The sequence below is a fragment of the Protopterus annectens genome, chromosome 10.part0 (genome assembly GCF_019279795.1).
Source record: "Protopterus annectens isolate FY-2018-M chromosome 10.part0, PAN1.0, whole genome shotgun sequence".
Classification (NCBI taxonomy): Eukaryota; Metazoa; Chordata; order Ceratodontiformes; family Protopteridae; genus Protopterus; species Protopterus annectens.
In genome coordinates, this window is record NC_056744.1 from 1,280,567,045 (window position 1) to 1,280,592,044 (window position 25,000).

The following is a 25,000-nucleotide window of genomic DNA, read 5'->3' on the forward strand; positions in this document are numbered from 1 at the left end:
ATAAATGTAGACAGTCTGACATACTCTGGTCAATCCAGAGGTATACACAGAACCCCTTAGTGCAAGACATATGGACCAAGGCTGACAAAGTGGATTTTTACAGCCATGTAAATGGGGATATCACATCAATACTGGAATAGATATGCTCACACAGTTTATGCATTCACACACTCCTGTTTGTCCTGACACATAATAACCAGAGGAGCAGAGGTCACAAGCCCACATACTACCCATTAGTTAGTGACATACATCTGTACAGCATCCCACTGGTTTGTCAGAAATACACAACAGTTATGGTAGCCCGGCAGCAGTACATCAGACAAATATCTGGATATAACATCATACAGGGTAAGTTCACTGAGCTGCTAGGCATGTCACAAAGCACTGTGCAAACTACAGACAGACTGCCACAATACTGGCCTACATTTCTTATGGGGGAATACACATGTACCTGCAAATATAGCTGTCTCTACAGGCATGTAACAGCATGGAGTAACAGACACCTGTGTGAAAGCACATATCCACAACCAGTCTGAACACTGCCACATATGGTAAGCGTGCTTAATGTTACAGTATATGGACTGTGTGATCAACACCATCCTCATATGTGTCACTCACACACTAACCCTACCTCTACTGGGCCAATAAAAAGTGTTTTCCGATGCCTGACTGTGGTATGGGACATGTGTGGGTTTGGCCATACAAACAGGTATGCCGATACATACACTTTAGCAGCATGCAACATCAGATAGAACAGGACCAAGAACAATGACATCTATCACAGTCTGTACACAGGTTAAGGTACATATTCACAATACACACTTTGTCAACAATCACCATAAGTACACAGACTTCACTACTGTACACACTACAACAGAATGTCCAGGTTTTGTCCTCAAATATAAGCCCTACTATACATATCATGTCTAACAGTCAGATATCTCACTGGCTTATCAGGTATGATGTCAATAAATAATGGTGTACCGAACATATGCACCTCTTACTACATGACATATGTACAAAGGTTTTTGACTGATAGTGGCCTGGATACGTGTATATATAGGAAAGATACCCATACAAATAAATATCTTCATAAAAAAGCATGCATGCCAAACACATTTTTAAAGGTATCACTTGAAGCCAATATATATACGAGCCAGTAGGCTTAACACTGGGTTGGATTCCTGTGTTAAAGAAATGGATCAAATGACTACTGATTTTTTGGCAAGGGGTTATGACACCCAAGAACTTAATATGGTTAGAAATTATATGACTTTGAGAGATGGACAAGCTAAACAATTTTTTTTCGCATGGTACTGATAGTGGTGTTATACAACAAGAAAGGAATGTTACACAACCTCTAAGAATACCTAATGACATATAGTAGGGCAAGTGAGTATGTAGAAATAATTATTAGGGATAACTGGAATATATTAAAAGCCATTTCCGGTCATGAGCAATGTCTCCCCAAAAAACCCCTATTCACATTTAAGAACTGTGAGAATTTGAACAACGATTATGTTACAAAGATTTTTCCTAAAGTAAAAATGAATATGTGAATTATAATACCAAATGTACTGTACCATGCTATAACCGTTCATGCTGTGTAAGCATATGTTGTTCTAATGAATTTGTACATCATGTTACTAGAAAAAAAAAATGTGTTTAATTGCATGGTTACCTGTAACACATCTTTTTCTATATATTTGGCTACCTGTACATCATGCCTAGGATTTTATGTAAGAAAGTCAGCAAGAAGAATATATGATAGAATAATAGAACACAAATCGGATATACATAGGGGTATAGAGACCAACTCCTAGCAAAACATGTGCAAGAGCAAGGTGCCTCCCATCAGTTTACGTTTAGGGTCATTGAGTTCTTACATCCACATATTAGACATAGTGACATTATTAACAAACTTGACACAAGAGTATGAATGGATTGTTCGCCTAAAAGCTGATAAGTACCCAGGTCTAAATAAGCAGGTGACCCTAAAACCTATTTTGAAGTTTAAACAAAATATGATCAGTTAAGGGAATTTTATTTTATTTTATTCTGAGACTTTTTCTAATGTGTGATTGTTGTATTTTTTACTTATTCCCTATGTAATTAACCTTTAATTAGTGTATTAGTGTGATAGGATAGGCTGTGTCATATGATTTAACATTTTTAGCATCTAAATGGTTATTGATTTTAAAGGTTTTTAAACACTGAAGAAGGACTTGGTGTCTGAAAGCTCTGTTATCTGTTATTTGGAATAAAAGGTTCACATTGTGAAGAGTGCTTTGTTCTTTTATATGTACAAAGGTTGACAGAATTGTGGCTGGAGGCACAAGCACATGGCCAATATTGACATGTTGCTGTGATAAACTCATACATTTACTGGTGTAACAGGGTTTGTTGTGACATATGTCTTCTGAGGGATATGAAGTCAGTAACTCTCATGGCTGCCACCATGTACTGACTGCAATCCACAAAGTACGCTACTGCATTTCTGAAGATAGGACATGTGTGAGTAACACAACACATGTAAGACTCCAAACACTGGTCAGACTGCAGATGAGAGTTTCTTCAACCACATAACACTGTCATGACATATATTAAATCATGTAGACCAGCCATATCCACAAAACCCTGTTAAACAAACATTACTTCAAAAGTAGAAGAGCAAGACTTACATTCTGTCCTCATCTCTGGAACATTCCCCTCCTGTTTGTTGGCCTGTCTCCACAGTGTATGTTGTAAGAGGTATATCCTACTACCCTTTGTGATGCTGTTTGCTAAACACTGACATGAAGTCCTGCTTACAGTGAATGAACAGGGCCAACACCCACATGATGTTCCTAGTTATTGGAGTGTGCTTCCATGCAATTGGCTATGGGAATGTTACCACAGCTGTTCCACATGCAATCAGCTAGTGGGGGACTGCAATTCATGCACAGGCCATCAGCTGATCATGAGCATTACTTACAAAACACAAGCTCCTGCCTAAGCAAAGCAGGTGTACTTTTCCACATCCACCAGAGAGGGAGTGAGAGAGACAGACAGAGAAAGAAAGGAAAGGGGAAGGAGAGCTAAGCATGTTTGTGTCACACACTTACCAGTACGGGATTTCAAACCCCTGCCTGACTATACATTGCTATTACATTTTTATGCAGTTATTACATGTGCCACAAAGCTTACATGTTGGAGAGCTGTCCAAAGGTATATTTGAAGGTGAGTGACATCAGCAATAGTAATAAATGAGGGATAAGGTAAGTGCAGTACATGTGCCTGTCCACAAAAGCAGGTGTCCAGAAAGGCACATCCACACTCTCTTAGGGACTCACACACATTATCACAGTTGGCAGGGTCAGGATTAGAATTCCTAAGTAAGTAGTTTGCTACACTACAGTATTATGCAGGTATCACATGCATGACAGAGGTTTTAGGGTCACCTGCTTATTTAGACCTGGGTACTTATCAGCTTTTAGGCGAACAATCCATTCATACTCTTGTGTCAAGTTTGTTAATAATGTCACTATGTCTAATATGTGGATGTAAGAACTCAATGACCCTAAACGTAAACTGATGGGAGGCACCTTGTTCTTGCACATGTTTTGCTAGGGAGTTGGTCTCTATACCCCTACGTATATCCGATTTGTGTTCTATTATTCTATCATATATTCTTCTTGCTGACTTTCCTACATAAAATCCTAGGCATGATGTACAGGTAGCCAAATATATAGCAAAAGATGTGTTACAGGTAACCATGCAATTAAACACATTTTTTTTCTAGTAACAGGTACATTTCTATGTAGAAACTGCATGGCATGTAATTATACATACATATATATATATATATATATATATATATATATATATATATATATATCTATAGAGTAAATCAACCTTCCATCGTCCAATCCTTAAACCGATATAGATTTTTATGCTGAATGTAAGACTCAACATCTAGTATATTTTGGTTTTTGTAGATATTGTCAAGCATTTTACATTGGTAAAACCAATAGGCCCTTTAAGGAACGTATACAAGAATATCTCAGAGATATCACTAATATGAAAGAAACCAGTGCTCTGGCAAAACATGTTCAGTCTGCAGGTCCACAACACGTATTTCATTTTATGGCCCTTGAGGTAGTAGAGCCCAATATCCGGGGAGGGGATATGAGTAACATTGTTGAAGAAGTAGAACAAAAATGGATTATATTGCTTAAAGCAGACAGATTTCCAGGTTTGAACAGTGCAGTGTCATTAAAACCTTTTTTGAAAGCAAGGCACCTAAAGCACTGATAACATCAACGACTATGTTGTATATTTTGTAGGAACTATAGAATGTTTTTTGCAATAGGTTATATTCTGGTGTTCTTACTTTTATGTGAAATTCATATTGTTTTTAACACTACATATATTTTAATTATTTAATTAATGATGTCATGAAAGAGGAGCTCTCTGATTGGCAATGACATGATTAAAATTCAGAAAATGTATGTGTGGTAGTTAGAGTCTGAAGAAGCGATTTGTTATTTATCACAAAAGCGCTTACTTTATTAAACTTTTATTTACTTTTTATCAGCCGTAGTCAGTTTATTTCTATTTTATGATACAGGTATTCACTGGTGTTAGTGGCATCTGTCCATACAGGGCATGTGTATAAGGCATGGTATTTCCTTTGTGGGTTACATTTTCTGACTCCACAGTTGTAGTTGTTACAGGCGTCTAGTGGGGAACATAGCAAAGGACAACTGTAACCAATTATTTGCCTATTGTAGGGATGGAACAGGGTGCCATGTCCTCTGTAGTCTACTGCAATCACACTGTGGTTACTATCTGTGGACAATATGCAGGGAACTACCAACATAGTGGTTGTTGCCTAGCCAAGTGTCTTTGTGTATGAGACATGGGAGGAGAGTGTTCTCTGGGTAATAGAAGGGTTGCCTATATTGTTCCCCAATCCATAATGTCACATATAGGGGTATGTATTGTCTACACCAGCCTCTCTGCTGTTTGACATCTGTTGTCCTTGTAAGGTGGACATTGTGACATATAATAGGTCCTCAGTATAAGAAATTTGCAAATCCTGCCCCACAATGAGTCTTGTTATTACACAATCATAGCTACCACCACACAGGATACTGATGACAAACGCACACACAAACTTAACAGTGCTGACATTCAACCCCCTACCTAGCTATGTATTGCTACTACAGTGTACTGCATTTATTGCACACACCACGGAGCTTATAGGGCTAGTCTTTCCCCAAAGGTGTATTTCAAGGTGAATGACATCAGCAGGTTTGCCAAAGTAGGGCAATGGAAAGTGTATTGAATGTGAGTGGCCTCAAAAGCATTGATCCCTACACAAGCAAACAAATATAAACAGAAGAATGGCAGGACACTGCTGGAGTAGCTCCTTCTTTTATTAAAACACACAAAAATCAGCCAAGGATAAGTGCTTTCGGGTGTAAAACCCTTCATCAGATAAAGAGAACAAACATTTCCATCAATTTAAATTGAGAACCAACCAATCAGCAATCAGTAAACTACCCGCCTTTTTTGTAGGGCGGGCTTCAAGGGTACTGTGTCATTCAACCCTGGGCTCCTATGAGCCATCAACTCAAATATCCATTTAGATTCAAGGGATTCTGTCAATAACTTTATATCCCCTCCCCTATTATTTAACCTTACGTTAACCACTGCCCTGAAGCTAAAAGTATGTGTTGGATGCTGTTCAATATGCCTATAAAGGGCATTATGTACATTCTTGTTCCTTATACTAGAATTCTGATTTTGAACATATTGTTAGTTTTCCCAACATAATAGCCAGAGCACTGCTCACATGTGGCCAGATAAACTATATGACAAGTTCTACAGGTGGCTTTAGCCTTGAGGTTATATGTTTTGCCAGTAACAGGGTGTGTAAAAAACGTATCTTTATTAATAGAGGGACAGGCTTTACACAAGCCACAGGGGATACTACCCATTCTATCCTTAAAGGGAATAGATGTTGTGGTAACCCTTTCAGTACAAAGAATGTCTTTCAGATTTTTGTTTCTCTTGTATCCAAAGCTGGGTCTGGTTCCTATAAGACCTCTCAGCTTATTGTCACTTCTCAAAATATTCCAATTTTTAAGAACAATGGTTTTTATATCATTTATGTTACTACTATAGGTAACAAATAACTTTGGTACCCTTGATGCATATCTGGGAGAAACGTTAACCTCTGCATCACCTAGCCCTTGTCTTAGCCAAGGTTTATATTTATTATCTCTTTTCTGTTTGCTATCCCTTATGATGTCACTTATCACACCCTCATTGTAACCCCTGTCCAATAAGCAATGCTTCAAAACCTCGATGTCTTTCTCATACTGTGTGTCATCCAGGGATAACCTGGATATTCTGCCAACCTGGCCTTGGACAATATTGGGAAACATATAACGAGGATGCATGCTGTCAAAACACAGCAGACTATTCTTCCAGCAATCCTTCTTATATAACTTCGAAGAGAAGCCAGTACTGGTTTGTGTAATGCTGACATCTAAAAAATCTATACTAATATCCGAAAAATTCAGTTTGAACCTAAGGAAGGATGTGGTCGAGTGTAGGTAGCTAACAAAATCTTCTAGTAAATCTACATCCCCCCTCCAAAAAAAGAAGACATCATCAACAAAACAAGTATATATATATACACATGTTGTTTCCATATCTGATGGTTGAAGATAGCATCTCTTTCCCAAAACCAAAGAACCAGGTTGGCATATGTATTAGCACAGGGGGTGCCCATGGCAACCCCCTGTGCTTGTCTGTATGTTTGCTTAGCCCCTATAAACACATTGTTCTCTGAGACCAAGGCAAGCATTGTCCTGATCAGGGATATTTTGTTAACATCTTCACCTAAGTCCCTCAAGACCTCACCTATGGCTTGGATACCAAAATCATTACTAATCACAGTAAAGAGATTGTGAACGTCCAGTGTCACCATTAGTAAATCTCCTTTTGGTTTGTTGTTGTTAAACTCACCTACCCTTCTCAAGAAATCACCTGTATCTTTTAATACAGACACAGCCCTGTCTAACAATGGTCGAAGTGTAAACTCTATCCATATAGAGATGTTCTCAGTGACCCAGCCTCTGCCTGAAACAATGGGTCTAAAGGGTGGATCTACTGCTGATTTATGAATTTTGGGCAGGGCCTTAAAGATAGGGATGACAGCCTTCTCTATCCATAAAAATTGTAACAGCTCATCACTAATCTGCATCTCAAAATTTAGCTGTTTCAGGCTATTATGTACCCCATCCACTAACATCTTAACACCAATTGGATTGAGCGGAATATATACACTTTTGTCAGATAGTAGCCCCTGAATTTTATGTTCGTAAAAAGTGGTGTTCAACACCACCACAGCGCCCCCTTTGTCAGCCATCTTGATAACCAAATCATTATTGGAACTCAGATCTTGTAACGCTTTTTGTTGAGGTCGGGTTAAATTGTGGTATTTTTGTAGCTCACCTTTTTGGAAATATTCCTGTAGATAATTTTCACAGCTATTGATGAACAAATTTAATGCTGGAGAAAAAGGTGGCACAAAACTACTTGGTTGTTTCAATGTAGTTCTGTTCTCGTTACTATTCCCAAAAATGCTCTTTAAGGCTAAAGTTCTACAAAACAACAAAATATCTAGCATAACATCACTAAAACCACTTGCCCTATCGGGCACAAAGGTCAAGCCTTTGTTTAGCACACATAACTCATCTTGCGTTAAAACATGAGAAGAAAGATTAAATACAATACCACTATTGCTATCAAAAGTCATTCCAAAGTCCTCCTTCTCTTGCCTGGATCCCTGCCCTCGCTTGAGGACCGTCTCCAAGCTCCTCGCTTTTTTACCGGAGCTGGCAGTTTTTCCAAAAAACGTTGCTGTCCCTGTAAAGTCTTGGGACGTGCTCCCATAGCTATCCCCTCTGTGGACGTCACTACAATGTGTGCAGTTTGCTCAAGCTCATCCCTATTGATTGAACTGAAAGTTAAAATGGAACTTGCAGGCGGAGCCTCAGTCTCAGAGGAGTGCTCATGTTCAACTGTTGCCACAGACCCTCCTGGGCCACCTTGGGATGGTAATGTGCTGGTCTCTGCTCCAATGCGGCCTCCCATAATGATAGTTTGATTGAGGCCAGTGCTGGATGTTGGCGCAGCCAAACGCCCCAGAGGATCAGTCACGTCGTACTGACATCTAGGTTGCTTCCTGTTGCTGATGTCGCTCACAGTGATACGTGATGCTCCATTTCTCGGCCACATGAAGATGTTCCCTGAGGTGAAATCATCATGATCCCGGTTTAGTTTTTGAACCTTCTGTGTACGAAGCCTTTCACTATTGTCAGATAACGTGGTGTAAAGCTGTTGTAGGCGTGCAACATGAAACGGCTCACGAAAACCAGTCTCTAGTTTGTTACGTGTAGCCTCCACTTCTATTTTTAACTGAGTTATTTCTGGTGCAAAAAAGGCATTCAAGATTTCCATATATTTGAAGCTGGTCTGTATGTTTAGCGACTGCCATTGAGCCAGTAGTTCCGGATAGCGTTCGCCCTGCGTGGGCATACAGAGGATTCTCATTCCTCTGGGCACTATACCATAAGACTGACAGGCTTCCAAATGGTAAGCCTGCCACTGTAAACGTTGCAGCCTTCCAGCTTTGTAGTTTAAATCATGCAATAAATTGTCAAAGGATTTATCCATAGCAACAGGTGTACTATCTTTAACTGTATCAGCCTTATTGACGGTAAAACCCAGATTAAGCAGAGGGTTTTCGGTAAAAAATGCATTGTCCAAACCAATACTAATTGGCTCACCTCTTATTCTTCCATCTCCACTAACAGTTTGGACAGAACTCATCATTTTCAGGTGCTCCACAGCATGCATAGCACAATGGAACCAAAAAACACAAGTCAATATCCAGAAAAGTTCCGTGCTATAGCTGAAGTCCCACCAAAACGGCACACAGCAAAGTATAAAATCCAAAAAGGAGAATGGCAGGACACTGCTGGAGTAGCTCCTTCTTTTATTAAAACACACAAAAATCAGCCAAGGATAAGCACTTTCGGGTGTAAAACCCTTCATCAGATAAAGAGAACAAACATTTCCATCAATTTAAATTGAGAACCAACCAATCAGCAATCAGTAAACTACCCGCCTTTTTTGTAGGGCGGGCTTCAAGGGTACTGTGTCATTCAACCCTGGGCTCCTATGAGCCATCAACTCTAATATCCATTTAGATTCAAGGGATTCTGTCAATAACTTTATATCCCCTCCCCTATTATTTAACCTTACGTTAACCACTGCCCTGAAGCTAAAAGTATGTGTTGGATGCTGTTCAATATGCCTATAAAGGGCATTATGTACATTATTGTTCCTTATACTAGATAAGTGCTGCAATATTCTGATTTTGAACATATTGTTAGTTTTCCCAACATAATAGCCAGAGCACTGCTCACATGTGGCCAGATAAACTATATGACAAGTTCTACAGGTGGCTTTAGCCTTGAGGTTATATGTTTTGCCAGTAACAGGGTGTGTAAAAAACGTATCTTTATTAATAGAGGGACAGGCTTTACACAAGCCACAGGGGATACTACCCATTCTATCCTTAAAGGGAATAGATGTTGTGGTAACCCTTTCAGTACAAAGAATGTCTTTCAGATTTTTGTTTCTCTTGTATCCAAAGCTGGGTCTGGTTCCTATAAGACCTCTCAGCTTATTGTCACTTCTCAAAATATTCCAATTTTAAGAACAATGGTTTTTATATCATTTATGTTACTACTATAGGTAACAAATAACTTTGGTACCCTTGATGCATATCTGGGAGAAACGTTAACCTCTGCATCACCTAGCCCTTGTCTTAGCCAAGGTTTATATTTATTATCTCTTTTCTGTTTGCTATCCCTTATGATGTCACTTATCACACCCTCATTGTAACTCCTGTCCAATAAGCAATGCTGCAAAACCTCGATGTCTTTCTCATACTGTGTGTCATCCAGGGATAACCTGGATATTCTGCCAACCTGGCCTTGGACAATATTGGGAAACATATAACGAGGATGCATGCTGTCAAAACACAGCAGACTATTCTTCCAGCAATCCTTCTTATATAACTTCGAAGAGAAGCCAGTACTGGTTTGTGTAATGCTGACATCTAAAAAATCTATACTAATATCCGAAAAATTCAGTTTGAACCTAAGAAAGGATGTGGTCGAGTGTAGGTAGCTAACAAAATCTTCTAGTAAATCTACATCCCCCCTCCAAAAAAAGAAGACATCATCAACAAAACGAGTATACATATACACATGTTGTTTCCATATCTGATGGTTGAAGATAGCATCTCTTTCCCAAAACCAAACTTGGTTAAGACAAGGGCTAGGTGATGCAGAGGTTAACGTTTCTCCCAGATATGCATCAAGGGTACCAAAGTTATTTGTTACCTATAGTAGTAACATAAATGATATAAAAAACATTGTTCTTATTACTTACTTACTTACTGCAGGTTCATCAGCAGGTACCTGTTGCTGATGGTGGGGTGAGCTGGGTGCATGTGTGCTATGGAAGCTACTTGCAGCTGACTCACAGATATATGTGGGGCATTCCACTTATGCTGGCTTGTGCAGGGACATCAGCAGTTTCTCAGTACTTCATACCTGTGCCTTTTGTGGTCTGCCAGTGTTTGGCCAGACTACATCAGTATTCCATACTACACAGCCAACTAATGTGCTGCTAACCTGTATGTACAATTCCAGAGGTGTGTCTATTTGACAGTAACATTTTATACACTCTCTGTCTAGGGTACTTCCACCTGTGCACTGTTCATATGTCTGGGCCCACATTCATGACATGTCCATCTTTCAGATGGTGACAGATATTACATCCGAACAACTAGCATGGATTACTGCTGGATTGTGTCTTGCTGGGATGCATTGTGTTTGGCACTGCAGTTGTGAGAACGTGGCCCTGTCATCAACATTACTGGCCAGTGGCCAATGGAACACAACCCTCCATGCCTACATGCTGACTACTTTCACACAATATACAACATACAATAACTTAACACACAGAGCCCTGCATATTGTACACGTGCTACAATCTATCCTGCTACTTTGGCCGGCTCAGGTAATCTGTACTCCAATGTTATTATACCTACACATACATGTTACTACATTTCTATTTATTTATTTATTTTTCATTTGTTAACTGGATTAGTCTGTCTGAGCTTTTGGCTCCTTTTCAGCAGAGACCCGGGGAGAAAAGCTCCTCAGGGAAAACAATTTTAAATTTTAGAAACAAAGTATTAACAATCAGCTTTAGGCTCTTTTCAGCCGAGACCCGAGGAGGAAAGCTCCTCAGGGAATACAATTTTAAAAGCAAAGTATTAACAATCAACAGAAGAATATGATACTTGTTACAATATATTTTTAACTGCTTTGTGCAAAATAAATTAATAGTCAGGAAAAGATTTTGAAACCAGTTACATATCCCTTAAAATGAGAAGTACCTAGTTGTTTTGGAGTTTAGAAAAAAAAAGAATATTCAAATAGCTAGTTGAAGATATAAGGGAAATAGAGTAGAGTAGAGGTGACCTTTTAGACAGACTAGATAAAGTAGGTTATTTTGGAATTGAATGAATCAAGATTGGTTAGAGAGGGAGGAAGGGAAGTGGTGGAAGAGGTAGGAGTACAAGGTTAGAGATACATTTAGAGTGAGGTGGTGAGATAGGTGGAAGGATAGTGGTTTCAGGGTGGATGGCTACAGTGGCAAGACCATTTTTTGAGGTATTTTCTTATGGCTAATTTGAAACTCTTGCTATGGTGAAGGGACTTTATTTCCAAGGGGAGTTGGTTCCAGGATGTAGCTGGGTTATAGTTATAGAGAAAACATCCTATTTTGGTTTTGGGTTTGTAGATGTGTAATAACTCTTGGTCTGACCTGCATAGAGTCCTAGCAGGGGAATATTTAGTTATGATGGTGGAGAGGCTGGGGCAGAAGGAGGGTAGATAGAGGATGGAGTGAATGATTTGTAGTTGATGTAGTTGGAGCAGATGAGGGAATTCTAGCCAGTCTAGTTGCTGGAATGCTAAGCAGTGGTGTGACTTGTATGTTTGGTTCACTGCAAATCTGGCAACCTTGTTGTAGGTAGTTTCAAGTTTGGAATGAGTGTAGAGTTTAGGTTTGTGAATATGTGACAGCTGTATAGGAGTGTTGGAAATAGTAAAGCATGAGAGAGAGTTTTTCGGGCTGTGTTGGTTAAGTATTTCTTGTTGCAGAAAAGGTGTCCAAGTTTTTGATGAGTTTTTTTAATAGAGTTAGTAATATGTAGATCAAACTTAAGCTGATCATCTATTGTGACACCTAACAGTTTAGTACTAGGTTTGGCTGAGATGGTGGCATTGTTGCTAGATAAAATGGTAAATGTACTTTTGAGTATGGTGAGGTTTTGGGGGAGGAAGAGTAGGAGCTTAGTTTTCTTTGGATTACAAATTAGTTTGTTATCACTAAGCCATGTCTCAATGGTGTGGAAAGATGCCTGGGTAGTTGAATGGAGGTCAGATGGGTTGGCAGCAATGGTTATAACAGTGGAGTCATCAGCATATTGCACAAGAGATGACTGGGGACAAGAGGAGTAGAGTAAGTTGGTGAAAATATTAAAGAGTAGTGGTCCAAGTGTGGACCCTTGGGGGACTCCCATTTGTACAGTGAGAGGGGAGGATAGTGAAGAGAGCCATTTGACTGATTGCTGGTGGGTAGATAGATATCTGGAGAACCAGGTGATAGTAGGAAGAGAGAAATTTAAGTTAGTGAGTTTGTCAAGGAGAAAAGGGTGAGAGACAGTGTCAAAGGCTTTAGAAAGTTCAAGGAATAGGCATGAGACAAGTTTATTGTTATCACGAGCAAGGCAGACTATGTTGATGAAGGATATAAGTGCAGTAGTTGTACTATGCTTGGGACGGAATCCATGCTGAGTGGGTGTGAGAAGGCTTTCCTGGTGAAGGTAATGCATTACCTGCTTGTGAATGCATTTCTCTAGGATTTTGGAGAGAGGAGAGAGTATGGCAATTGGTCTAAAGTTAGATATGTCTGAAGAGTTACCACCTTTGTGAATGGGAAAAGTAAAGAAGTTTTTCCATACAGTGGGGACATAGGATTCAGAAATAGATTGGTTGATCAAGATAGATACAGGGTAGGCAAGAGGTTCAGAGGCAATCTGCAGGAAATAGGAGGGTAGGTTGTCAGCTGATGGGGAGAAGGGTTTAAGTTTAGAGAGTAAAGATTTCTACAAAGAATTGTGGGGGGGGCACACCTGACAACTGTAAACATTTGCTATAACTGTACTGGTATTTCGGGTACTCCATTTCATTCTGTATTCTGACCTATCATGCAGAATAGGGGCATATCATTGAACTATAGTGCTTAGGTTTTATTGACCTACATTTCAGTTTCAGACTTCTTACCCTTCAGAAATAACACCCCACTGCCTGACCTGTTGTAGTCTGTCTGTGTAGGTCTGGAGGGGGGCTGTTCGCCATAGCCATCAAGTAGAGGCCTTGTCACAGCCTTTCTTTGTGTTTGTCTACACCTGTCCTGTTGGCTGAGACTGTTGTTGGGTATGTGAGCCTCACTGACATGCATGTGTGTGTCCTATGGACACACATTTGGCCCACCACATGTCCTGCAGTGGGTTTTCTCACCTTGTCTAGTACTGCCTACTATGTTGACACCAGTATTTGTTAAGGATTTCATGCTGCCGATATAGGTGTCTGCTATCTGCTGCCATCCCATTTAGCCACCCGATTCCCTAACATGCTCAGATCCACACCATAGATACAGGTAGCAGAACATACTACTACATTCAGCAATTGACAGTGAGCACCTTGTGGCTGTGCCAGTATTGAGGAAGGTGCTGGAGGGCTGACTATGGTGGATGAACATAGCACACTCCCTATACATGGTTAAGCACAGGTAGTGTCATGTTTGGCATCCCTTTTACTGTATGTGCGAGTCAGAGTGAGGTGTCATTCCCTAGGTTCCTACCATGTCAGTGTATGTGCTATACGTTGCCTCTTTGCCAAGGCCTGGGCATATTGGGCATGCCTCTGTCTGCCTACTGGGGCAGGCTCAGGTTGTTCCTCCTCTGAGTCACTCTGTGCCTGTGCTGACCTTGGCAATGGTGGGGGCTGTGTGGCCCTACCCCATGCTGTTCCTGCTACAGCTGTTTCCGCAGGATCATATTGTGTAGCATGGCACATACAATGAAAATTTGGGTACATGTAGCTGGTGAGTACTGGAAGGATCCACTGGATATGTCCAGGCACTGGAACTGTGACTTTGAGCATCCTAAACATATGCTCTATTATGATTCTGGTCTGCGTGTGTGACACATTATGGAGTTTTTGTTCGGGTGTGTGTGTGCATTTCTGATGGGTGTCATCAGCCATGGCTCAAGTGCATAAAAAGCATCCCCCACTAGGTGGCCATATGGGATGTCCCCATTGGCAAATCTCTGGTACAGCTGCATCATATGCCACATGTGGGAGTCATGATAGCTTCCAGGGCTGCCAGCACACACATTCAGTATAATGCCCTGGGCATCAAGCATGACCTTGCAGTTGATGGAGGAGAAGCCCTTGCGGTTTATGTAGACTCTACCCTGCTCACTGGGTGGTGCTTTGATGTGTATGTGCGTGCAGTCTATAGCACCCACCACCTCAGGGTATTGTGCTATTTGGTGGAAGATACGCATATTGCTGGTCAACGCCTCATCAGTGTTGAGGAAATATATGTTCTCACCGGCATGTACTGACATGGCATCCAGGAACTGGTGGAGTACCCTGGATGCTGATGCCTGTGAGATTCCATGATATCCCCATTTGGCCTTTGGGAGGTACTGGTGGCTAGTATTCTTAAGTCTACACATACCTTGGTATCCACTGGGATGGGTTTCCCTCTGTTGGTTCTGTGTGTGAGGCGTGGCAGGGACACAGCTCAACAATTTGCTGAAGGAGGTCCATGTCCACCCTATAGCGCTCCACTATCTCCAGCTCATGTAGCCCCTGGTAGGTTATCCTGGGTCTGTACACTCTTCTCCTTCACCTCACTGTGGGTTGGTCATCAGCATTTTCATCCTCACCACCCTTAACCTCTTTCTCATGTTGATTTATGAGAGGGAATGCAGCCCCTATCATTTCATTGCTTTTGTGAGGTAAAATTTCCCCATTTGTGTACATCGGTGGTGTAGAGTTTGTGGGAAAAACCAGAGTGAAAGGTGTTTGCATCGTTTATAGTAGTGTGCTGGGCTGGGCTTGGCTGGTCTGCTGCCTGTGTAATTGGTTGATTCTGATACATTTCACCTGCCAGCCATCCTAGTTCTCCTTGATTACCTTCCCACTGCTGTTTTCCCTTCCCATTGACTTCCTGTTTAAGCCCCAAGGTGTGCCATGCAAACTTAGTACTCAGATGTGAATGGAGCTGCTATTTCCTGATTTTATTTATTTTTTTTGTTTAAAACCCGGTGCACGGCACGCACACCCATTTAGGCAATATAAAGACTGCTAGGCAGCTTCAGACACACTCCCTTCCTTAGCTCTGCTAAGCTAAGGGCAAACCCAAGCCACAGAGCTCCAATAAGCTTACAGTATGCCGGACACACCCCTCTATGATGTCAGCTAATTCTTAGGCATGTACCATGGTTTTCCTGCACCTACACGGTTGGGTGCATGCTAGCCATGAGGGGAAATCTGTGATTCAGTATCACTCCCCTCATTTGCATAGAATTGACTGCTAATGCCTAGTTGCAAATCTGACACTGAACCTTCCCCCTTAGCAACAACTATTCAGTGGCCTTGTTGTCTTCTGCCTGCCATTGACTATAATAGCAAAATTGTGATTTTGCCTAAAAAGCATTTTTCAAGGTTTTACTTCTATTTTTGGGCCAATCCCATTTGCGTGCCGCTGCTCTATGCTTAAACATTCAAAATCAGCCAAAAAAATAAATAAAAGTTATTTTTTGTTATTTTGAAACTATTTTCCATGCCAGTGGCCATATATTGGGCCATTGGCATGCCTTTCACATTCTATACACCTTTTATTTGGAGCTGTCATGGCTCCATTTTGTAGTTTGCAGAAATGTACTCGGTTACTAGCCGAATACATTTCTGCAGGTTACACTATTCCTGCACAGACAGTTGCCAGCTTCCTGGATCACTAATTCACCTCATTTGCATGGTTTTCACCTGCAAATGGGGAAATTAGCATACAGGAGCTGTGTCCATGCAGGAATAGTGCAGGAGTGCTCGTGCACATCCTGGGAGCTTGTTCCTGGATCTCTCAGCAGCCATATTGTCGTCAGCAGCTCTTGCACTATTCCTGCACACCATGCAGAGCTTGCTGAATCCTGGGGTAAGTGTTTTTCTGTGTTTATGTCAAAACTTTTCTCCTGTATTATTTTAAGTATTTCTCTGTGATCTCTGAACTCTTGACTAGCACTGTGTAGTAAGAAGTATTATCTTGTGTTTTTATTATTTATTATTAAATATTTTTAAACCTTTCAACTATGGCTGTTTTATGTAGAGTTAATTTAAGCTCTATAGTACATTGCATATATATAGTGATACTGTACCAAGTCACTCTAATAAGCCTTGACTTTTCAGTCACACTTACGATTTGGATAATAATATTGAACAGTAATAATTGGACACCCTTTCAGAAGGGCCTTTGAGTAGCTGATATTAGTGGGTGGTGGCAGCTGGTACTACCTTATAGACTGGAAAGAAAAGGGGCACAGCTAGAGAACCTGTGCCAGCCTTCCCCAGGAGTGTCTGTGTGGTAGTATAAACTCTTATCTCAAAGCATGTGTGTGTGTCAGCTACTTGGGCAGAGACATGAAGCACTGGTTGAACAGAGAGGGTGCTGGAGATTTTAGCTTGCCCACTAGGCTGAGATCTGGACCCTATAGCTGTGCCAGTGGGGAGTCTTATTGGGGGACCTGGAGAGAAAGAGAGAAACCAGCCCCAGACTGACTGTGATTTCTGTGTGCTTTTAAGGGAAATTGTACTTTACTGTGTGTGCATTTATTATCCTTTCCCTATATGGACGCCCCTCACTGGTGTTAGTGGTGAGGATTGAGGCTCCTTGATTTCTGGGCCAGTGCATGGGCATCACATAATATGTGTTTGGAAGTGGTGGAATATCCACACCAAATATTAATTGGTTGGCAAATACTAATTGGCGTGTACTGGTGTGGGTAGAGTGAATTCCTGTAGCATGTGTACAGTGATCACTGAAGGTGTTTTGTACTCTAAATCAGCCACACGGTGAATACTCAGAGTTCAGATCACAGTTGTTTTATTGCTTTTGTTAGATTAGTTAGTCAGGGAGAGTAGGCAACATGTCAGCAGAAGAGTATGGAAAGCTGACAAGGAGCCAGCTGGCTGAGATGTGCCAGGTTATGGGACTGGTGCATGGAAACCTTACTAAGGCAGACATGATTGCAGCTTTGGTCACAGCTGCATCAGAAAACAGCAACCAGGAGGGTGATCAGACTGGCAGTGGAGATGTACCACCCTCAGAGAATGGACTGCTCAAACTTTCTGCAGAGGACTTAAAAATCCACCTGGAGCTAATGAGACTTGAGTTGGAGGCCAGGTGTTTGGAAATAGAAGCAGCTGAGAGGCTGAGATGTCTGCAGGCTGAGGAGAATGAGAAACTGCTATGCATGGAAGCTGAAGAAAAGGAGAGGCAGAGGCAGCATGAGAAGGAGATGCTGACTCTTTGCCAGAGTCATGGAGGTAATGGGAAAGGGAGTAACTGGACCTCAGAAGCACAAAAGGTCAGTAAATTTCTTCCACAGTTTAAAGAGGGAGATAATTTTGATAGTTTCATTCATATGTTTGAGAGGGTATGTAAACAGTATGACATTGACCAAAGGCTGTGGGTACAGTTCTTGACCCCTTTACTCCATGGTAAAGCTGTAACTGTGTTGTCTAAAATTTCTGATCAGGAATGTTTTGATTATACTACTGTTAAGAACTGCTTGTTAGAATTTTTTAAGCTAACATCTGAAACGTATAGGGAAAAGTTTTGTGAGCATAGATGCAAGGCAGATGAAAGTGTGTGAATATGTTACTAAAATGAGCACTTATTTTCATAGGTGGGTGAGTGGATGTCAAGTGACTACTTTTGAAGGGCTGGCAGACCTTTTGGTGAGGGAACAGGCCCTTAGCACTTTGCCTGAGGACATTAGGATCTGGTTAACTGATAGACAATGTGCTACTTCATATGCGTTGGGGAAGAAGGGAGACCTATACCTAGCAAGCAGGGCATCCCTGCACAGGAAATGGACCCCAGTACTGCTCATGGGTCTAAAGGAACCCATGGTGGGCTGCACAGACTGCCCCAACAGAATCTGCCAGTAGCAAAGGAGCCAGTAGTCTAGGTACACATCCAGGATCTAGGGTTAAATGTTTTGAATGCAACCAGTAGAGCCATGTGGCCTACAGATGTCAATGGAGGCAAGGTGGCAAACAAAAACAGAGAGGGCCAGTAAGTGAGAAAGACAAAATGCCAATAGTAGGTTGTCTTGAGACAACCAGGGTACCAAACTACCATCCTGCAGATGTCCTGATAGGGAAGGATTTGGATGAAGCAGTACCATGTGCTTATGCAGTTACATGCAGTCAGGTTAGGAGACAAGCATGTGGGTCTGGTAGCTGGGGGAGACCCAGACAGGCTGCATACTTGCACACAGGACTGGTGAGGTGGTTACTTCAGGGAGGGAGCTACTCTGTAGCAGTGAGACTGAAGGTGAGCCACAGCTGCTTGTGGGTACTGATGCTCCCTTGGACACAGTGGCTGCAAAGGTAGAGGTGAGTAGTATTACCCAGGCTGACAGTGAAGCACCATTGTCAGGGGATGCCAGACTTCCTGTGGAAGTGGAGCTGGGAAGGGTTTCAAAGAGAGAGTTGAGACAGGCTCAGCTCTCAGACCCTACATTGCAAGGTCTGACACAGGTAGCTAGTGAGGCTCCTGATTCTCAAGGAAAGGGGGACTCTGTATACTGGGACAAAGGGTAAACTGTATAGAGAGTGGACACCTTAGGGAGGGCTAGAAGGTGAGAGGGCACAGCAGTTGGTAGTGCCTAGAGCCTCATAGGCCACAATATTCCATTTTCAGGTCATATGAGCATAAAGCATACAAAGAGACATATTATGAAGAACTTATATTGGCCTGAAATTTTCAGAGATGTAACAAGGTACTCCAGGACCTCTGAGCAGTGACAAAAGGTAGGCAAGGCAGGAGACAAGGTGAGAACTCCTTTGATGCCTTTGCTGTGATTAAGAAGCCATTTCAGAGGGTAGCTATAGATATTGTGTGGCCTCTGAGTACCCCAAGTTCCACAGGGAAAAAGTATATCCTAGTGGTAGTTGATTATGCTACACGATACCCTGAGGCAGTGGCTCTGTCCTTCATTGAAGCAGAAAAGGTGGCAAATGCTTTGTTAGAGGTTTTCAGCAGTATAGGTTTCTCAAAAGAAATACTTACTGACAGAGGAGCCAATTTCATGTCAGACCTGCTGGTTTGTCTGTGGAAGTACTTTGGGGTGAAGCACCTGAAGGCCACCCCCTACCATCCCCAGACTAATGGTCTTGTTGAGAGGTTCAACTCTACAATCAAGTCCATGCTACAGGTATTTGCGGACCAGTTTAAGAGGGAGTGGGCCAAATATTTGCCCCATCTGTTGTTTGCTTACAGAGAGGTTCCGCAGGAATCCATAGGTTTTTCACCCTTTGAGTCGCTGTATGGGTATAGGGTGAAGAGATGTCTAAATTTAATTTGAGATGTGTTGGAAGGTGAATGTGAATTTCATAAGGAGTCTGTTGTGGCATATGTCCTAAACCTCAGAACAAGGCTCAGGGAACTCATGGGCTTGGACCAAGGAAACCTGGAGGAAGTCCAACAACAGAAAAAGGTGTGGTATGACAGGAATGCTTAAGCTATAAAGTATGCTGTGGGGCAGCAAGTAATGGTTCTCATTCCTGTCAGACACAACAAGCTGCAAGGAGCTTGGGAGGGACCCTACAAGGTGGTAAGAAAGGTTAAGTGATGTTAACTACATGATAGAACTGCTAGGCAGGAGCACAAATTGTACCATGTTAACATGATGAAACCTTACCATGATAGGTAGGCCCATGTGCTGAACATTTGCAGTGGATTGCAGGAGGAATCTGAGAGAGATCTGGTGACTGATCTCCTCAGTAAGGATCAGACTGATACCTCGGTGGAAAGGGTAGCAATGTCCCAGCAGCTATTTCCTACACAAGTTGGAGAAATCCGGGCAGTGTTTCAGGAGTTAGGGACATGTTCACTGGAAAACCAGGGTGCACCCACCTAGTGGAGCACCAGGTGGATACAGGACCCCAAAGTTCTATTAGGCAGGCCCCTTATAGGGTGCCCGATGGAGTCAAACAGATTCTGAGGGAGGAGATGCAGGAGATGTTGGAACTAGGGGTGATTCAAGAGTCCAACAGTCCCTGGACCTCCCCAGTGGTGCTGGTGCCAAAGAAGGATGGCAGTACCAGGTTCTGTGTGGACTATAGGAAATTAAACAGTCACACAGAGTCAGATGCTTACCCTATGCCTAGGACAGATGAGGCCCTAGAGCAGCTGGGTGGGGCTAAGTATCTTAGTACCATTGATTTTACCAAGGGTTACTGGCACATGCCCTTGATTCCCAGTGCTAGAGAGAGGTCAGCCTTTGTGACTCCTTTTGGCATGTATGAGTTCACAAAGATGCCCCTTGGGATGAGAAATGCCCCAGCAACTTTACAGAGGCTGGTATATCATATCCTAGCAGGTGCAGGAGGGTTTTCCCTCGCTTACCTAGATAATATTGTCATCTACAGCCATTCCTGGCAAGAGCACCTTCAACATGTCAGCGAGGTGCTGGGCAGACTGCAGAGGGCATGGTTGACTATTAAGCCAAACAAATGTCAGATGGGTATGGCAGAGGCCTCCTACCTGGGACATAGAGTGGGGAGTGGTAAAATCAGGCCAGAACCTGCCAAAGTCGAAGCCATTCAGGCATGGCCTGCACCTGTTACCAAAAAGCAGGTTAGGGCATTCTTAGGGACAGCAGGGTACTACAGAAAGTTCATCCCCAGTTATAGTACCATTGCTGCTCCTCTCACAGACCTGACAAGGAAAAACAGGCCAGAGAAGGTAGTGTGGAACCCAGCATGTGAGCAGGCATTCCAAGAGCTTAAGGAAGCTTTGGGAGGACCCCCTGTGTTAGCCAGTCCAGATTACAGCAAATAATTTGTTGTGCAGGTGGATGCTTTGAACCATGGGGTGGGGACTGTACTTAGCCAGATTTCTTCAGATGGAGAAGAGCACCCAGTGGTTTATCTCAGTAGTAGGCTCCAATCCAAGGAGGAATGCTATGCAGCTGTAGAAAAGGAATGTCTAACCATAGTGTGGGCACTGCAGAAACTTCAGCCTTATCTTTATGGAAAAAAAATCATTGTAGTGCCAGATCACAATCTCCTAACATGGTTAAACAAAGCCAGACAGCAAAATGCCAAGTTGCTAAGATGGAGCCAGGGGTTGCAAGCATATGATATGTCAGTGCAGCACCGCAGTAGGATTACCAATACCAATGCAGATGGGCTCTCATGACAGGGAATGGGGTAAGGTATACTCAGACAGACCTAATCCTCTCTAGCAGTGTTTCTCAAGGGTCACTTGAAAAACTAGCTTGATTTCTCCGGGGGGGGGTGAAGATAGGTGGAGGCTGGCAGCCTAGCAAGATAGAATTCTGTCATTTGTAAATATTAATGTAAGCCACAGGCTTGTTCTCTTAAACGTGAAAAGACTACATTGGATATTGAACTGTAAAAATGTAACAATAGTGCACTCTGCTGTAAGAAAGCTAAGTCAAGCATTTTATGACTGTCTTTGATGTCAAAATTCAGAGCCGATATGTCTAGAGGGAGGCATCTTCTGACCAGGTGTAAAGAATGTAAATGTAGTTTCTGTTAGCCTGGAAACACCAGAGAAGTGTGAAGAATGATGTCATGTGCGGCAGTTCTGTGTTATCAATTTAAAGAAAGAAAATCAGAGAGTTCAGAGCATTTTGTCTTGAGAAAATCCAACATCACCAGCAGTGCTTTGCTCTATATGTAAGTTATTTAGAACTGTGTTTTCTCTTAGAAGTAGCTAGGAATTAGGAAGGTTAGCCTAAGTGTTTTTCTGTGTTGATGTCAGAACTTTTCTATGGTATTATTTTAAGCATTTCTCTGTGATCTCTGAATTCTTGACTAGCAATGTGTAGTAAGCAGTATTGTCTTGTGTTTTTATTACTTATTATTAAATATTTGTAAACCTTTCAACTGTGGCTGTTTTATGTAGAGTTAATTTAAGCTCTAGAATACATTGCATGTATATAGTGATACTGTACCAAGTCACTCTAATAAGTCTTAACAGTTCAGTCACACTTACCATTTGGATAATAATATTGCACAGTAATAATTGGGCACCCCCTTCAGAAGGGCCTTTGAGTAGCTGATATTTGTGGGTGGTGGCAGCTGGTACTACCTTTTAGACCGGGCAGAAAAGGGGTACAGCTGAAGAATCTGCGCTAGCCTTCCCCAAGAGTGTCCGTATGGTTGTTTAAACTCTTATCTCAAAGCATGTGTGTCAGCTACTTGGGCAGGGACACAAAGCACTGTTTGGACAGAGAGTGCTAGAGGTTCTTCCTTGCCCACTAGGCTGAGATCTGGAACATATAGTTGTGCCAGAGGGGAGTCTTATTGCTGACCTGGAGAGAAAGGGAGAAACCAGCCCCAGACTGAGTGTGATCTCTGTGTGCTCTTAAGGAAAATTGTACGTTACTGTGTGTGTATTTATTATCCTTTCCCTATATGGTCACTCCTCACTGGTGTTAGTGGTGTGGATTGAGGCTCCTTGATTTCTGGGCCAGTGCACAGGCATCACAGTATCTGTTTTCTGAGCTATTTTAATGCCTCAAAATCACTTCAAGTGCTTCTTTTAGAATTTTAATGTGCTTCCCACAAAATGCCATTTGATGGGGCCTGCCTTGGTAACATGATCTTGTTTTCTTGCTTTCATTCCTTCTTCCCAGAATACATTTCAAGTCCTCTTTATATGAATTATGCCAGACATAAGGAAGTGATGTTGTTTTCTCATGCCATTAAGATAGAATGGTAGGACTGTGAAGCTCTGTCATCTAAAACACCTTCTACAGAAGAGCTGCTTCTATGTTTCCTTGAGTGAGTCTCACGTATATGTATGTCAGAGCTTGTTCTATGCTATATATAGTTGTTAGCTATTTCCAATAAAAGAAAGAAGGTAAATAGCAGGCTTTTATAAAGCAATTCTTCTGCTGTTCTCAAGGAATTGACAGACTTTCCCCTCAATCTCATCTTGAGTTGTCATTACTCTTACTGCAGTAATTGATCCTTACTGTATCACGCACAGGTGACAACTATTATTGAAAGGACTCCAAAGAAAGGCTGTTTGCTAATTCCTAATGCCTTCAATGGGACTTTTTTTTCATCTCTTGAATGATGCAGAATTAAAAATTGCTTTACTAGCTCCATAATTATTTCTGTCATGTTCACTCCTAATTTCTTCTATTTTGTATTTATTTTTACTTTGTTAAACATGAAAGTAAACCAGTCCCAGAAACCTTTTCAGCCACGATCCGGGCTACAATGGTAAAGATAACAACAAGTAGTAACTCCACTTAGCAATACAAAGAAAAAAAATACTGCCATTTGTCAAAGATTGCACGTACAAGACATAGCTACAGAGTGATAGTGAAAATAAAACATTAAACATTTATTAGAATGTATACATTAATACTTCTTAACTATACTATGTTAACTTTTTATAAATAAAGAATTGTACACATGAATATTCCACAACTCATAGCTCTGCAAGATGTTACTGGTCTCTAACTGACTAGGAATCAACATGTGAATGTTTTATGGCTTCACGAAAGAAAAAGGCAGAGGGATAATTATATTTCCATCCCTTTTGTTGTCCTAAGAAAGTATGAAAACATACCAAACCTACAAATTTTGGAATGGAACGACCATTACAGAAGAACCCAATAACCAGTATGATGAAAAAGATTTATGGCTTGTAGAAATCAGGACAATGGGGATGGTGACAATTATATAAAACACAAACCCATATGCACATTCCGTGTCTGTAATGTATATATTTGTGTGCGTCTCTATATGTGTGTGTTATGCATGTGCCCCACACACACACACACACACACACACACACACACACACACACACACACACACACACACACACCACATCCATGTGTCTGTCCATATGTGACTCCTTACAAGAATATCTATTGCATATTTCTGTCTAGACATATTCACATTGTACTGTGCCCCGTACAGTATTATTCATGCTATGCACATATATTTACATATATAAATATTTATATGTATATATTCATGTGTATGTGTATGTACACACATACAGTTAGACAAAATTTCCATTTTGATTTGTTTTATTTTAAAAGACATGAAGTACACACACACACACACACACACACACACACACACACACACACACACACACACACACACACACACACACACACACACACAGGCATATAAGAAATACATTTTGGAGAAATATTTATGAAGATCCTGTGGAACATAATAAAAGTGCTAAGTGGATAAAAGAAGTAAAAGAAAGAATAAGAAGTTCAAATGTAAAGGATATGAAATGGGATGAAGTAATGGCCATAGAGATTGAAACAAAGTTAAGAAAAGCCTCTAACTAGAAAACCCCAGGCTCAGATGCAGTACCTAACTTCTGGCTAAAAGTATTAACATCTTTGTAAGAAAATTTAGCCATGAGTAAGAACTATTTATATGCCTACCCCGAACAAACATCAGCCTGGCTAACAACAGGAA